This window comes from Chiloscyllium plagiosum, chromosome 25 (assembly GCF_004010195.1).
Source record: "Chiloscyllium plagiosum isolate BGI_BamShark_2017 chromosome 25, ASM401019v2, whole genome shotgun sequence".
Taxonomy (NCBI): Eukaryota; Metazoa; Chordata; class Chondrichthyes; order Orectolobiformes; family Hemiscylliidae; genus Chiloscyllium; species Chiloscyllium plagiosum.
In genome coordinates this window covers 17,905,853-17,919,998 of record NC_057734.1, presented here as the reverse complement: position 1 = coordinate 17,919,998, position 14,146 = coordinate 17,905,853, and the positions used below count along the sequence as shown (strand labels likewise).

The 14,146-nt window shown below is 38.4% G+C and overlaps 1 protein-coding gene across 5 annotated transcripts in view; it reads right to left on the bottom strand.

Moving 5' to 3' along the window:
- Positions 1–14,146, bottom strand: part of ttc28 (tetratricopeptide repeat domain 28) — a 745,244-nt gene that overhangs the window by 291,004 nt on the left and 440,094 nt on the right. The gene's annotated exons all lie outside the window — the stretch shown is intronic.

The window sequence follows — 14,146 nt, the reverse complement described above, 5'->3', positions numbered from 1 at the left end:
TCTATAGCTCTTTACATGGCCACATGGTATCCAAACTACTTTGCAGCCAATGGATTATCTTTAACGTAATCACTCTGATGATATAGGAAACAGCAGTTAACTTGCACACAGCATGCTTCCACAGGAAAAGTAATGTGATAATATTTTGTTCTGCTGTTTATTCAGGATAAACTGCGCTGCTCACTTTGAAATAGATGCATGGGATCCTTTCCTTACAACTGAGATGCCAGGCTGAGCCTCAGTTTAATTTCTCATCTGAAGTATGGCATGGTGGACACTGCAGCATTCCCTCAGAGGTGTTACCAGCAGACAATGTATGGTTTTTCTTTTCAAATACTTTTTGGAATTCTAGGTGCAATACGGTACATGACTTTCCAAAGCTCAAGAAGAACTTCCTCATTTCGAATTGTCATTGGCTATATTTACTAGGTAGTTGTACAAACAAGCAACAGCTATGCAATTCCATTAATGTCAACACAAATAAGCTAAGACTGTTGAATCTATAGATGCCAATGAATGTTTATTTTCACTGTTTGATTGTCGTTAAGTCCTCCCTCATGTTCTTTCAGCAACCCAAGATAAGCACCATCTAACCTGGAAATTCCTTACTTTGAGGTATTTTTTGGGACACCTAGTTTATGATGAGATTAAATCTTAATTATTACTGAAAAATAAAACATTCTGTCAAAGCTTTTCATCTCACTTTCATCAGGTCAATCACAAGAATAGTAATTCATGAAGGAGAAAAACAACATTTTTACTGCACTGGAGAGCTGACTGGTGGGGAGTGGACACTGATTGGTAGAGGCATTGCCATAGAGAATGCACTGATTAATGTTGATTGACAGTCAACTATTAAGTTTTGTTTAAATTTTAAACCAGGCAGATTGACTTGACTCTGGTCAGGTTTTCATACTGCGAAATAAATGGCTGAAATTTACAGAGGAACTGCGATTATCCGAAGGACACGGGAGGAAGTATTTCATTTGGTTAATCGAATGCTGGATAATCGATGCCAGATAACATAATTAGCCACACATCGGGACCTTGCGATCTTGTTTGGATAATCTGAAATTCGGTTAATCAAATGCTGAATAATCAAGGTTCCTCTGGATTTTGTTTAAACAGGTATAGTGCATGTCCATTTTCTTTCTGACTGCAAAAGCACTGTCTGCATCAACATTTGTATCTTCCAGTACAAGCAAGTGTACCACACTGGGAACACAATTAGTAACTTAAATTGGTTGTTAATGTATCTCTTCACATCCTCAGTTTTATTCAGCAAATGTTGTCCATTTGCAGAGTCACATCTAATGTCGGATACTGCATTTGTGAGTTTCACAAGCACAAGGAGTATGGTCGTACTTTGCTTGTTGTCAATAATCGAAGAGCTATGCAGTTTTGGGGGATGCATGGCCTACAGCTCTGACACTAACAGGCAATTCATAGGCCACAATATTCAATTGGGTTCAGGCAGAAAGTAATTTTGGTTGACCGTAGCAACCTGTTCATGGCTAAACCACTCATATAGCAGCAACTTGAAACCATTAGCTTCCCCTGTTGTTTAAACCTTTAACTCTTGACATTAGTTCCTTTAAAATTATAACTACATTGGATTTAAAGAGGTTATTCACAAGGGAAAAGAATCACTTGTTTTAGGTTAACCTTGTTGTGACAGTAGAAGGTTCCATGGAGAAGGAGAGATAGTTTCTCCCCCCTCCACTAGGATCATAACAAATTGGACACCCTCACCTGGGATCAGTCGTAATCATTATGGAAATTGAAGCTTTTGTTCTGCTGCTGTATGACTGTAATATCTGGCGTGCATGATAAAACAAGACACATGTCACCTTGTGGAAAATTTGTGTATTGAGAGAAAAAAAACAGAATACAAGTTATACTTTTTGCCCTACAATACCTATCTGGTCTTTTACAATGAATACGAGTGGAAGAAAATAAATATTGTCAACAAAAAGAACAGTGATATGTTCAACAAAAATTACAAATCTTGTTTGGGAAGTTGAGTACAAAATATATAAATAACAATGAGCATTTTGGAAGCGAAAGCTTTTTTAAATAAAAGGTTTCTTACAAGTCTGTACAGCAACAAAGAAGAACTACACCAGACTGTCTACATCTTCTAAGAGCAGGCAAGTTTGTAGCACTAACAGTATAACTACAGAGTATACATCACAGAAAGGGGCTCTTCAGTCCATCATGTTCATCAAACATCTGATCCTATTTCCTAGCATTTGGCCCACAGCTTTTTATAGTATGGTGTTTCAAATATTTATTTAAATACTTACCAATGTTGTGATGGTTCTCACTTCTATCACCCTTTGAAGCAGTGAGTCCCAGGTATCCACAACCTTCTCCTTAATTTCCCTCTGAAGCTTCTGCTCCTTAAATCTATACACCCTGGTAATTAGCCCCTTTTATTTGTTGAAATGTGCAATCCTATCAATCATATCTATACTCAGTCATGTAACACATTCCTTCCTTTATTACAGAGATGGCTAAAATGCTCCAGCACTTTACAAAAACAAGACCCCAGCAAAGCTTACAGCCTGCACTCCTGCTCCTGAACCAGCTGTGAGCAACGTGTCATATAGAATGATACAGAATGAAAGGAGGCTAATTGGCCCGTCATGCCAGTGTCAGCTCTGTGAAAGAGTTATCCAATTAGTTCCACTCCCCTGCTCCTTCCCTATAGCACCACAAACGTTTCCACTTCAAACAATGATCCAGTTACTGTTCAACAATGTTCAACAATCTGTTTTCACCACCTTTGAGTCTTTACATTCCACACCAGTATAACTGCAAAAAATAAATTCTGTTCATCAATTTCAGAACGCAATGAGTAGACCATATGTACTCGGATGAGGTAAATCCTCAGAGTGCAATCACCTTCGACCATAATTCTAAGGAGTGATCACGTTAAAGTCTCATGATATGGCCGATACATTTTTCCCCCAATCTCTACAGAGAATTTTCAGGACTTCAGGTGCCGCTATGAAGAAGGAAGGGTGAAACAGGAAGAACATCTGTCTGCCTCTATACAAGAGGTCATGCTGAAACCATTCTTCAAGTAAAATTGCATTACAAGGCCTTATTGCTTTGAACTGTCAACTCGTTGAGTTCGCCAATATTGCTCAGAGAATTATGGACCAGATACCTACATTTGGCTCGTTTAAGAGGTAATTATTTTACATAACAAAAACATTGAACAGGATTGATCTTAGGCAAGTAGTTACTACTCAAGACTCTGTTACACCTATTGGTCATCTGATATAACCTTCCTCTGTGAAACATTTTGGAATTTTCTTTCCCCCCCAGGGTAAATGTGTTGCACTATTGTAAATATTTGAAATTACTCTACATTACTTATCCAAGCACTGATCAAGCCTTCATTTTCTTGTGGAGTGATAAGATCCGTATGAATGAAAGGGGAATGCTATTATGTTTTGATGCCTTGTGGTATAATCTGCTGGCCATCTGTAAATAAGTAGCAACTATTTTCAAAGTTTGAAGCAGATCACTTTCAAGACATCAAATTGTTAGTAAAAATAGTGAAAGAAGGAAATAAGAGTACTGAACAAATGCCAAATATAATTGAGACAGTAAAACAGTGTTCTCAGTGAAATCTCTATTTCCTGTTTCACAGTATAATCACAAGAACTTTTGTTAGTTCAATTTAATTATATCAATTTGAGTCACCCACATTGACCTCAAATGAATCAAGATTTCAGTGGTTAGTCTGTGTTTGCTTAACCTTTTGTGCTCATTTACATCACCATGACAAGTTTTCTAAAACTGCTGAAGTGCACTTAACTTCAATGAAGTACTTTTACAGTCCTCAGAAGTCGAATAACTGATCATCAGAAGTGAGACAGATCTCTAAACAAGATAGTTAGGATGATTCATATAGAGAACTAGCTAATTTTACATGGCCGAGATAACAACACAATTGTAACATTCTGCTGTTAACATAGCTGTTTCAGTTAGGGCCACTCTGGTTACTCTAGATAAAGAAACTATTTAAATAGACACATCCTGAAGCTAATTACTGGATAATTACTATTATTGTTAAAATAAATCTTGTAAGGCAGGAGGGTGGATTGACTAACGGGCCTAATTTTTGAAGTACCAGAGAGGGCAGAAGAGAGAAGTTCAGAAATGGAAAAGGAAGTGAGGGAAGGCTTGAGTGTTGATGGTGAACAAAGAAATGGTTACCTAATGATGAGCAAGAAAGAGATAAGAACGGGGTTAAATTGTAAGTAATTAAATGCACAGAGTATAATGAACAAAATTTGGAAACTGGAAGCTTAGTAGCACTGACAGTACATGGCTCAAGCCAGAACAGGACTTGATACTTCACATCCTGGGTTATAAGGCTTTTAGTAGAAACAAGATGGGCAAAAAATAAGGTGCTGTATCAGTCTTGGAGAAAGAAAGTACAAAATTTGGAAACTGGAAGCTTAGTAGCACTGACAGAAACATGGCTCAAGCCAGAACAGCACTTGATACTTCACATCCTGGGTTATAAGGCTTTTAGTAGAAACAAGATGGGCAAAAAATAAGGTGCTGTATCAGTCTTGGAGAAAGAAAGTATTACTGCCCTTAAATGAGACAAAGTTCCTGAATTACAATTTAGATAGTTGGAGGTAAGAAACACGTAGAGAACAGTGACCTTGTTTGGTATTTATTATGGATCTCCAAACAGAAAAGAGGAAGTAGAAGACAGCATTTATAGGCAGATTATGGAAATTTGCAGGACAAATATAGTTGTGAGAATTGGTGATTTTGGAGATGGGTGTTAAGAGCAAAATTTCTAAATTTGCAGGTGATACTCAGCTAGGGAAAATAGTGAATTATTATGATTATGCTCAGCAACCTCAGAGGCACATTGTCATTCTTGCCAAATGTGCAGATACCTGGCAGATGAATTTCAATGCACAGGAACGTGGCATAATGCATTTTGGTGGAAAAAAAATTGAGAGGCAATACAGACTCAATGGTACCACTTTGAGAGTACAGGAAGCTGAGGGAAAGTGGCCAGGCAAGTTAAAAGTTAAGGAGGGATTTAGGATCCTTGGGTTTACTAATAGAGACATAAAGCACAAAAGCAAAGAAACGATGCTACACCTCTGCAAATTATTGGTCAGACTACATTTGGAGTAAAAGCAATGACTGCAGATGCTGGAAACCAGAGTCTAGATTAGAATGGTGCTGGTAAAGCACAGCAGTTCAGGCAGCATCCGAGGAGCAGTAAGTATATTCTGGATGGACACCTTATTTAAGGAAGGATGTTAAGTCCTGGAGAGAGCGTAAAGGAGATTTATGAGAATGATACCAAAAATGCAGAATTTTAGGTACAAGAAGAGATTGGAGAAATTATGCTTAATCTCTTTGGAGCAAAGATTGAGAGATGATGGTTTGAGGTCTTCAAACAATTTTGACCGGGTAAAGAAGGATATTCTGTTTCTACTAGTTGGTACATCAATGACACAGGGTCACAACTTCACGATTATCAGCAAGAGAGCAAGGAGTGAGATGAGGAATAACTTCTTTACTGAGAGCGCTGCTGGGATGTGGAATGTACTTCCTGGGACAGTGAATTGCACAGGAGGTTTCAAAGAGAGTTGGATGTATATCTCAAAGTGATGAACTTAGAGGGCTACAGATCAGGACAAGTTGGGTAGATCTTTTGGGAACTGGTGCAGAGTAGGCCCAATGGTCTCCTTCAGATTGTAACACTTTATAATTCTATGATTTTTCAAGGCATCAAATGTTTACTTATCCACCTGGGAAAAGGGCAAATAATTTCATTGTTGCAAAGCTAACAAGAAACCAAGGCTTTAACACCGAATTTTAAAAAAAAACTTCATTGTAACTTGTTCTATAAAATTGAGACACCACAAATCTGACCAGTACATCTCAAAACACAAATATATAAATGCTGAGGTCAGCATCTTCTACTTCTGCACTGCCATGTTGTGACTTCTTCGAATGGAAAGCAAAAGCAGCTCTGAAAAATGCCCATGTGGAATATCCCATCAGTAACTGTTGTGTATTGCACTGAGTAAAATCAACATGTGAATCCACAACACGAAACCATTAGTAAACTAACATCACTTATCCAACCGGGAGTACAATATAACAAAGCTCTCAAATCTTGAAAAGCACTCAACTTGCTTTCTATTTTTAAAAAAATCTTTTGAATGGCTAAATGATAGATGTACATAGTTTTCTAAAATACAAAATAATCAAGCGAACATCAACAATTCCTAAAAATTTAGCAGTGTGGACCAGATGCTTATTGTTAATCACTATCATAATATACATGACTGATACTAACGGGGAATTTCCACTTAAACAGACATTTATTTTAACTTGTCATTAATCATTTAAGGCCAACTTATTGATTCTTACTTTCGAAGTAAGTTTGATTGTTCTATCTGGCTTCTTTCCATTTCTATTGGTTTGATTCTGCTCTCTCAACAGCTCTGACTAGGACAACTCTAAATTTTGACTTTGATTACAACAACGCTTAACGGTTAGAACTGTGACATCGAATGATCAGGCTTAACCAAAGACCTTTGCTTCACTGGTTGGTTTTGTGATAATGGTTAATTTTCAGTCCTTGGTGACTAGGAGGAATATCATGCTTTCCCTTTGTCATTTCTTCTCTCTAATGCAAATTTTATAGATGATTATTAATAGAGTATTTCTCCAATATTCATGACAAGGAGGAATGCACCTAGTGTCTTTACAACAACTTTGATTGCATACTTCTCGTCTCGGTTGATTTTCATCATTTCTGACCAGCAGTGGACATATGCATCACAAAATAATATTCTGTTCGTGCTGCATTTTGGAAAGGCAAATCAGAGCAGGACTTATACACTTAATGGTAAAGTCCTGGGAAGTGTTGCTGAACAAAGAACCCTTGGAGTGCAGGTTCATAGTTCCTTGAAAGTAGAGTCACAGGCAGATAGGATAGTGAAGAAGGCGTTTGGTATGTTTTCCTTTTTTGGTCAAACCACTAAGTAAGGAGTTTGGAGGTTATGTTGCGACTGTACAGAACATTGGTTAGGTCACCTTTAGAATATTGTGTGCAATTCTGGTCTCCTTCCTATCGGAAAGATGTTGCGAAACTTGAAATGGTTCGGGAAAGATTTACAAGGATGTTCCCAGGGTTGGCAGATTTGAGCTATAGGGAGAGGCTGAATAGGCTGGGGCTGTTTTACCTGGAGCATCAGAGGCTGAGGGGTGACATTTTAGAGGTTTATAAAATCATGAAGGGCATGATAGGGTAAATAGACAATGGTCTTTCTCCTGGGGAGGGGAATCCAGAACTAGAGGGCATAGGTTTAGGATAAGAGGGGAAAGATATAAAAGAGATCAAAGGGGCAACTTTTTCATGTAGAGGGTGATACGTGTGTGGAATGAGCTGCAAGGGGAAGTGGTGGAGGCAGGTACAATTGCAGCATTTAAAAGACATCTGGATGGGTAGATGAATAGGAAGGGTTTATTGGGATATTGGCCAAGCGCTGGCAAATGGCAGTAGATTAGGTTGAGATATCTGGTTGGCATGGACGAGTTGGACCAACGGGTCTGTTTCCATGCTGTACATCTCTATGATTCTATTTATCTTCACCCTTGTTTTGTTTTTCTCTTATTTTGCTCTTGATATCAGACGTAAGCGAAATCAACCTTGTCTGTTAGCATGTTTAACTATGAACACCTAAGTTGAGCAACCAGTTACAGAATGTGGAGTTATTCTGAAAGAGAACAGAAGATTGTCTTGTCTGTATTGAAGGGAAAAATTGAAGTTAACTGTCTAACTTGTCACCGAGCAAATCGATCTGCAATGATTTCTTCAGAATTGGTTCCCTTCTTTCTGTTGCACCATTTGACGCTAGGTGATATGGTGATGCCATGAGTATGTTTGACTCCCACTTTTACTCTGAAACTTGCTAAACTCTTTAGTCAGAAACTGTGGACCATTATCTGATTTTAGCATCTCTGGAAACACATTAACTGCAAACTAACATTTCTGAATCTCTATAGTTTTGACACTTGTAGTACTGGGCACAGGTTCAACCTGTATCTACACCAAAGATAAAATGTATACGTGCCCACAGTCTTCTTGTGTTTCACCATACGATGAAAGGAAGCTTGGTTGGATCATTTCTCATTTTGCGACTTTGCTCACAATATTTCACAACTCTTCAATGTCTGTGTCTACCATTGAATACTGAAAATATTCTGCATTCATATGAACTATCCTGTTGCCCATGATCAAGTTCTTCTGAAAATTTCTCTCTAAACCCTGGCAGGAAATTATTTTTAGCCTCAGAAGAGACAGCTTTGATTGATGCTTAGTTGATTTGGGTGTGACATACTCCTGCAATTTCTCATCTTCATATTCCTTAGGCCAGCTATTCATGACTAAATTGGGCACTTTACTATGCACTATTGTCTTACAAACTTCATAATTAATTTCTCTAGCAGACACTCACATGTCCTTGTTGTAAATTAAGTCACAAGTACCAGTGGTTAAGAATGAATCAGGCTTCACAAGAAGTTTCAAATTTAAGATGTACTTGCATTATCTCCTGGCTTTTAAAATTTAATATCATATCGACGGCTAACTTTATCACTCTGTTCTCCTCACTCAACGTCCACTCAGTATTTCCACATTACCAGACATGCTATCATTGGTACATATCATAAATAAAAAATAAATATCCTTACCTTCTTAAACCAATTTCTTCTCATCACTGGCAAATAATCAGAAGCATCATATTCCACTGTAGCACTATCTTGACCTAACAATGGCATACCATTAATGCAATGACTAATCACTAGCTTTGCACGTGGGAATGTGACTCAAAGACTCTCATACACATTTTCTGAGATAACTCCCCCTACTGCTGCAGCCGTATCAATGACAAAAGTAAGGCACAAATCTCTGACTTGAATTTTACTGTGGCCATTGTAATTATATCCTCCACCTTATTACTCTCATCTCCAATATGCTGTTTCTTGCTCTCTGTCATTGCTTTGGTCTTCCTGCTTGATAGCATCAACTTCTGCTTTCATTTCTGTCCTACATGCATTTGAGCAATTCCAGTCTCCTGAACTACCATTGGATTTACCACAAGCTTTTGTGCTTTAGTGTGACTTGGAGCATGAATGTTTCCACTGCTAATGCATGCTACCGGGATATCACCAAATTTCCCAAATGCATAGCAATTTGAATGGAAATGGGGGCAATTAAATAGTTAGTGGCAATCATGCCAACAATTGCAACTAAATTTCTGAGTGAGACCTTCCTTCCATGTCAGCTTTTTGCCTTCACACAAAAGCTTAGAGAGAATTTTTGGCTCGGTAGGACTCCCACAAATATGTTCCTCTGGTCAATTTGCAAGATACTCAAAGAGGCAAGAGACACTTTCCTAACCAGCCTATATAATCCTTCATTCCTTTGTCAAACACAGATCCATTTAACTCAGCCTTGAGTAAATTCAATGAGCCAGCCTCCTCTGCTTTCTGGAGCATAGAATTCCACAGATGAATGGCCCACTGACAGAAAAGAAATCTCCTCATCTCAGTCTTAAAAGGGAGACCCCTTACTTTTAAACTGTATTACCTAGTTCTACTATTCCCCACAGGACCAAATACCCTCCTGACATCCATCCAATCAAGTCTCCTTAATATCTCATATGTTTCAGTAAGATTGCTTCTCTTTCTTCTAAAGGCCAATGGATACGGGAACAACCTCTTCAACCTTTCAAATCTCATTTTATTCACTGTAAGCCAAATATAATTTCAGTTGTAAACCTTTTTGCCATGGTTGAATTCCATTTGAATTGAACTGTCCCCAAATATGCCTTCAGTGCCATTTTTAAAATTATGTACCTTTGTTGGCTGAGTGTCCCTGAACACAATGTGCATGCAAAGCACAAATTGCTCAAACTTCCTAAAAGTCAAAGTTGGGAGTTCTAAGATGAATCACAATGATTATAAGGATACAAAAATGTATCGCTAGCCCTTAATGTTTCAACAGAAAGCTAAGTTCCATCTCAGAATTGTCGCTATCTTCTTTGTTTGTATTACACCGAGTAAAATAAATGTACGGACCCAGAGCACACAGCCATTATTGAACTGACTTTATTTACACTTCCTCGACACAGACAGCAATATAACAAAATGATCAAATCTTACAATATACTAAAGTGATGTTTGCTTCTGAAGATGTTTGAAAAGCAGTGGCTTGACAGTGCAGTAAATGTCATCGATTGGTTTTTTGAAATATATTAGTCAAACAGCACTTTGCTGTAACCAATGGAGATTAAGAACAAGGCAAAATATTCATCATGTCTCATATCACTGATTGCTGAAAATGAACTTCAAATGTGAATTATACTTCCCTCATCCCCTGTACTTGAAGAAATAACCGTGTGCCCCTCAGACACCACAATTCCATAAATAAATCTGGACACATACTAATACCTCTGGAAAGCAATCCGTCACTTAAATTTTCTTCAGTTCATTTTGATGATTTCATTTAGGGAAAGTACTGCAAAGCTATCAACACAAAACAATTATTTTCTTAGTTTTAATGCAATTTGTCATTTCTTTTCCATAGCTAGAGGGGCAGGAGAACAGACCTATGAAAGAAAGATCTGGCATGCTCTCTGGGTAGTCAATCTTGTATATTATTAAGAAGAAAATCCTGGCATATTATGTTTCCCCATCTGCAGCTCGAAAATTTGGTACTGTTCATTTGACGCAAAAAAAAGCTTAGGCTAATTATATTCTGGAAATGACAATTTGCAGATTGCTTACAGACAGAGATATTCTGAGGGTTCTAGTTGGCTACTTCATTCAGATTCCTCATTTACATGATAGCATGACAGCTCTGGGAAGTAACAGGAACTCAAACCACAGAATTCTGAGAGAGAGAGAAAGAACGAGACAGGTGGACAGAGCCCTTGTGTAAAGTACATCATTGGCATTTCAAAGCTACAAAAGGCAACTGTATAAATTAAGATAATCACTTTCTCAAGAAATTTGTAGATTTCTTTGAAAAATTACATACAGCAGTCAAAATGTATTTCAAGCCATTCAGTTCTTGCCCCTTCCTTTGTTGGCAGCTTTTGTTGACTGCTCAAACTTGATTCATTACTTTCATTATGACCATAGTAGTTCCTCACTGGTAGTTCTGGACTTGGACCCACTTGATTTATTGATTTGATTTATATTGTTGTCACTACTTTATGAATGCAAAATTTAAGCCAGTCAAGTGAATGTACCGCACAGATTTCTTTTGTTACACAGTATTAAATAGTGACGGGCAAAAAACATGGTAAACAGAACATTTTAAAATTATGTAGAGATGACCAGATATTGAATACCCAGTAGCAAATTATAGACTGGAATTGACTCGAGTTCAAATGATTTATATTCATAAGCCTGCTGATAACTGACTACCAGTGACAGCATTTGAAATGGGATTGTGAAGTCCTCTCTGCTCAGTATATAGCAAAATTGGAATATTTGTAAAGTAGTGTTAGAATTTTACAAAAGGAGGAAATCTACACAAATATGACTTCCATAATTGCTCCAGAGAGTAGCCAGATGAAATCTTAATGATGGATCTGTGGCAGTGAGTTAAATTGTAATCTAATCGAAGTGGTTTTGGGATTTTATATACAGAACAATGGCATCTAGCAGTTCTGTATGAAATGTATCCTTTAACATCCCAATATTTCATTGTACTGCACATCACATCAATTCATTTTACTATACTACCAAGTTAATAATTTATTTTAAGATTTGCAGCAATATTCTATCATTGAGTGATATTTATAAGGTGGTTACAAGATGAATCTTTCTTTTCCTCTGTGACTCCATTGTTTAATCTCTAACTTCATGTAAGGAATAAGCAATATGCTGACCAAAGAGCTGGAGTGTTTGAAGACTGGCTAAAGACATGAGGTTGAATCAAACTAGAATCAGATAAGTGTCGTTTTTTGGTGCATTTCATGAAGGGATTCTATCTGCAAAGCTTGGCATCAAGCTATCATTCCAAACTTGCTTCATTAACTATGCAGTACAGTCTTATAGTGCTCCACTCATCCTATTCTCCCAATTAGTGTAGGCAGACATTCTTGCCATAGCCTGGATATCCCAGGATCCCTGGCACTGGCCTTGAACGGCTGGTCGGCCAGACTACTGATTGGTCTGTGTGCAGCTCTGCAACTGACTTTAAGTCCCCATTTTTATGCAAGAGACCTTCAGGACTGACCATGGCCTGCTCCTGGATCACTGTGAAATGGTCCTTTTGGCTGTGTCCACTGTATGGGGATGGCCTACTATGTCTAACCTCTGGACTAGAATTGTATGATGGTCTTTCATTACAGTATTAGGGCTCCCTGATGGACGGCCTCTGCACCCACCCCCACCACCCTGACCTGATTGAAAACCATTTCCCTTAGACTTTGAGGCATGGTCACTTGGCTGATATACATGCAGTGTGTTTGCCACATAGACTGTTGGCACGCGATCTAAGCGTCACATTGCCATAAAAACAGCACAACTCCCCCACTTTGACTGATCACCACGAACAACCATAGCAGCCGCCTGGCTTTGAATCTGTACTGAACTAAATAGCAAAATATAAATACTCAACAGGATTTGTCTCAGGGACAAGGCACCAAAAGGCAAGGCCATGCAAGCAAGGCAGTGACGCTGTAAGCATGGAAGACATCTAGCCAACAGCCCTGAGATGCATCCTGGTCAAATCCATGAAATAGATGTTTGTTCCTGCATGCAAACTGTCCTGGCAGCAGCAATGAAAGGTACAGGGGTCTTCCAAAGTGCGGCACTGAAGTGCAGAGCCACAATGGAATTGGAAAAGAGATGTGCCATGCTGAAGTTGATATTTGTTGGATATCAACCTTCATGGGTGAGGGCTACAGGTAGTGTTGTGTGCCCCAAGATGGTGGTGCCAGGTCTAAGACGGAGGTGGAGGGAAGCAAGTGGTGAGCTGCAGTACCAGGATTTTCAATGTTGAGAATTGTCACCATTTAATTTCCATCTGCCGAGTGGGAGAGTAGGAAACTAAATATTAATGAGTTTACGTAATAATGAGATGTTAATATATGCTCGGGGGTTCAGTTGGCTTGGTAGCTGGTTTGCAATGCACAGCAATGCCAAACGTCTGGGTTCAACTCCTGCACCGGCTGAGGTTACCAGGAGGGATTCTCCTTCTCAACCTCTTCCCTCACTGAGGCATGCTGACGTGTCTCTCTCTAATGAGAAAGTAACCCTATGGTCTGGTAAGACTATGGTGACTTCAGCTTTAATGTGTGCTAATAAAAGCAATTGAGCCACTTATCACTCACTAATGAGAATCTGGTCTTGCTGTTCAGCACTTGGTTGCGAGATGGGACATTTTCCCTTGACATTGAGAAGCTCCTCGCTGGCCATCTCATGATTTTCATAACTTGCTCACCTTGACCTGCATCATTCAGAGGCTGGAAACATTTTGCCACTATTTTAGCTAAAGAATTTTGCCACTATTTCCATTCTATGTAATGATCATCCTTAAGTGATACAAAAATAAAAATTCTGAATAAACATGCACATGCATTCCACCCTCAAAAATATTGTTCATTGTAATATTATCAGTGTCATATACCCATAAATACTATGCATGTACATGCTACCTGGTGGTAAATATCCGTTTCAAGTGCAGGCTTATTTGTTTACAATTCTACTTCAGAACAACGATTTAAAATTGGTATCATGTTTTGTGAAAAGAATGTTCACTTACTATGGCAGCTGAACCGTAAAGTCAAAGCAACTGATTCTTCTATCACCTTTTTCAAGTTGTAATTAAGGGAGATGGTGTACTATTGCATCCCTCTACTACATTACAGCTGCTTAGAGACAGGACAGGATACACCTGCACGAAAAAAATAGCTTCGCATCCACCCCAAGAACTCCCCATCCGTCATAAAGGTACATCAGCAATGTAATCATTAGAACTACTATCTACAATATATGTTGGAAGTTTGGAGCCAGTTCCACATCTGTAGGAAAATACATTTCCATTTAGTTTTTTATTAAA